Source organism: Aphanomyces astaci, assembly GCF_000520075.1.
Source record: "Aphanomyces astaci strain APO3 unplaced genomic scaffold supercont1.9, whole genome shotgun sequence".
NCBI classification, from domain to species: Eukaryota; Oomycota; class Saprolegniomycetes; order Saprolegniales; family Verrucalvaceae; genus Aphanomyces; species Aphanomyces astaci.
Window position 1 is genome coordinate 1,446,497 of NW_009798272.1, and position 3,649 is coordinate 1,450,145.

The 3,649-nt window shown below is 44.5% G+C and overlaps 1 pseudogene across 1 annotated transcript; it reads right to left on the reverse strand.

Moving 5' to 3' along the window:
* Positions 1-1,079: 1,079 nt before the first annotated feature.
* H257_05249 lies at positions 1,080-1,152 on the reverse strand (annotated as a pseudogene). The gene has a single exon. The product of its transcript is annotated as a tRNA-OTHER (tRNA).
* Between the last annotated feature and the right edge of the window lie 2,497 nt (positions 1,153-3,649).

Genomic DNA, 3,649 nt, shown 5'->3' on the forward strand with positions numbered 1-3,649 from the left:
CAGGGCTACAGGTTCTTTTCAAGTGAAATGACTTTCAAGAGTAACAGTGGAGCTGTTATCCTTATGACAATGGCAAATATTTTGGTTCTCAGACGACTGACATATGTGAATGCATGTTTTCTATCATCGGAATCAAAGTATCATTCAAAATAATACTTCGAAGTATTTTGGTTCGATGATATAGATCGCATACTAGAACTAACAGTAAGTATTCACGTGACTTGAAGATTTGATATTATGACAGGAATGAATGTGCAGATACAACTACATTCATAAGGGTGACAAGTACTATCCTGACATGCTGAGGTTACGCCAGTTGGTTGTCCATATGTGTACCACGTGAAAGTTCACTGTGACACAAGCCTCCAGAGCAAGCATGCACTCGTTCGGCATGTCTGAGAACTTGCATACGATTTGATCAGCATAAAGGATCAAGCGGTATACGGATATGTATTCTACTGTGGCTGCTCAGAGCAAATATGGGAGCACAAGCACTTCCAGTGCACTCCGGAGTACAGTACTCCGTAGTAATTGTGAAGGCGCAGCTGCCACTGTAGTAGTTACGGATCATCTGGTTTGCGACACTCATGTGTGTGGATGATCCCAGCAAATCCACGGTACTTCTCCCCTCCTGCTCGTTTGGGTGCGCACTTTCAACATGGTGCAGCTCAAAACAATCCCTTCATTTTCGAATATCCCCCCTGCCAGTCGCAACCCCCATCGTGAGCACGTCGTTCTTGATCGTGGAAGACTTGAAGATGTCGTTCTCACTATTTTCCTGCGTGTATGGCATAGATCAATATGATACATCCTCATAGTGAATGTCACCGCCTCACTGTGGTTACTGTACCAGGGGTAATTGACTATGAGTTTGGATTATCATTTTTAAGACATTCCTCCCCGAGGGCCGACATGTTGTGGAACCGCTTCGCCAATTGTAACGCGCCTGCATCTTATGTTTTTACTTCGCTCAAGGCTTCATACCTCGTGCGTCGACCGACCTTCTTCGATCGTCGTCGTACGCAGCCCTTGTTATCCGGATTCCCCAGGGAGGGACGGATAAATCCTTGCGGAAATACAAGTAATCGGGGGAATCGAAGTCACGACCTTTGAGTTAAGAAACCGATGCTCTACCACCTGAGCTATTTCCCCCCTCGCCGCCTCACTGTGGATGTGCGTACAACATGACACAATCTGCACAACGCTTTGTCATCAGTAAAATGCTATCCCCTCCCAAGTAAAATACTATCCCTTGACACAATCTGCACAACGCTTTGTCATCAGTAAAATGCTATCCCCTCCCAAGTAAAATACTATCCCTTCACTAGTAAAAATGATACCCCCTCACTGTCGACGTGGCAACAACACAGCAATACGCTATCCCCTCACAGTAAATTTGATATCCCCCACTGTGGATATGCCTACAACACAACACTATCTTTACAGTGTACAGTACACTGTTAGTTCTGTACTACCCCCTCACTATAGATGTGATTATGACATAATACTCAGTAATGTGCCTTGCCCTTACTGTGACGTGACTGCAACACTGCAGCAGTACTATCCTCTCACTGTGAATACGACTAAAACACAACGCTATCGTCAGCAAATATTCCATCCTCTCACCAACAATGAGCTTTGTACGCGCCTTATGCTGTTCAATTGTATGATGATAGAAACCCCCACACGTCGTTATTGCTACATCTTTGGTAGTGTGGTAGTGGCATACTTCCTATTAGCAATTATGGTTCGCCTGCGTGTGTATATCGTGGTCGGGTGAGTCCAGCAGGTTCTTTTGCAGCAAAGTTCTCAACGAAATACTATTGTGAATTCCGGTGAAACTTGCAGTTTTGGGGTGGTTTGACCCCACGATGTAAAATGCCAACAAATCGACCGAGCCTTTTGATTCGTCAGAAAAAATATACACTTAACCAATCACAAACTGTCTTCGACATTTGATTCCTGGAAAAGACAGCAGATCATGGCAGAGGCAGCAAAAAGGCAGCATGCACACGCCAACACCGTTTACCACTGCCTCTTCGCCTACTACAGCCTCGGCTTCTCGCGCAGACACCTTGCACTCGTTTTCAACAAGTCCGAACATACCATTGGCAACTGGGTCAAGGTCTACGAAAAACTGGCGGGTACGAACGAGCGACCACCGCAGCCGACAAGAAGTTTACCACCCCACAGCGACAGTGGCTCTTCGAGTTCTACGACCGCCACCCAGTGGCATATCTCGATGAATCTCAAAGTGCCTTCAAGCGTGTACACCGCATCATGTGTTCGCTGAGGGGTTGCCACCATGGATGTATCGTCGTTCGTGGCGAGCCACTTCTGTCGGCAAAATTTGAATTGCACCTTCTCTCAAACACGTCATAGAACCTCTCTATATTTATATATTATCATATTACAGAGGTTTGGATTGGTTCTGAAATCACCCTCCAGATTGATTGAACCAATCGAGCATGGAAAATTCGACTAGAACTCACAATATTGCAGCATAATAAGGACTGCCATGGTTTTGCCTGAATTTACTCCTATACAGCTCACTTTTCCTCTACTAGCTCGTTCGCCGTCGATGAGCCGATCAATACCGAGTTTAGCCGGTGATGTATTTCGATTTCTAGTGCACACCATTGAAATATTGGTAGCAAAAAAAAGACTTGGTGAGATTTGAACCCACGCGTAATCTAACTCTTGTCCTACGACGGGTACCTTGACCGCTCAGCTAAACGCCAAGTATATGTCTGCAACACTGAAAGCAATCATTTTGACTAACGTTAAAGTTAATCATTCATGAAGGCGAAACTCAAATGATATCAGGGCGAACTTTGAAATGGGTGCGGGTGTATTTTAATGAAAACCTCAGCCAATCAAAACGAAATGAGTTCAGCAATATCCTCACAACTCGCTTTCGTGGCGTGAGGATATTTTGGCTTGACTTGATTAAACTAACGCCACACTGTATCAGGACGGGCTGAGGATTAACCTCACTACCGGTAACGTTATTGGTCGACAAAGACTTACTGAAATTTCAGTGGTTATCGATAGCTAATCACTTAACTGTGAATGAACTTAACGAACCACTGGTGATGCAGCTTAACCCCGGGAATAGCAACACAACGGGTCCGGGGGTTCCGAGGTTACAGTACAGGGCTACAGGTTCTTTTCAAGTGAAATGACTTTCAAGAGTAACAGTGGAGCTGTTATCCTTATGACAATGGCAAATATTTTGGTTCTCAGACGACTGACATATGTGAATGCATGTTTTCTATCATCGGAATCAAAGTATCATTCAAAATAATACTTCGAAGTATTTTGGTTCGATGATATAGATCGCATACTAGAACTAACAGTAAGTATTCACGTGACTTGAAGATTTGATATTATGACAGGAATGAATGTGCAGATACAACTACATTCATAAGGGTGACAAGTACTATCCTGACATGCTGAGGTTACGCCAGTTGGTTGTCCATATGTGTACCACGTGAAAGTTCACTGTGACACAAGCCTCCAGAGCAAGCATGCACTCGTTCGGCATGTCTGAGAACTTGCATACGATTTGATCAGCATAAAGGATCAAGCGGTATACGGATATGTATTCTACTGTGGCTGCTCAGAGCAAATATGGGAGCACAAGCAC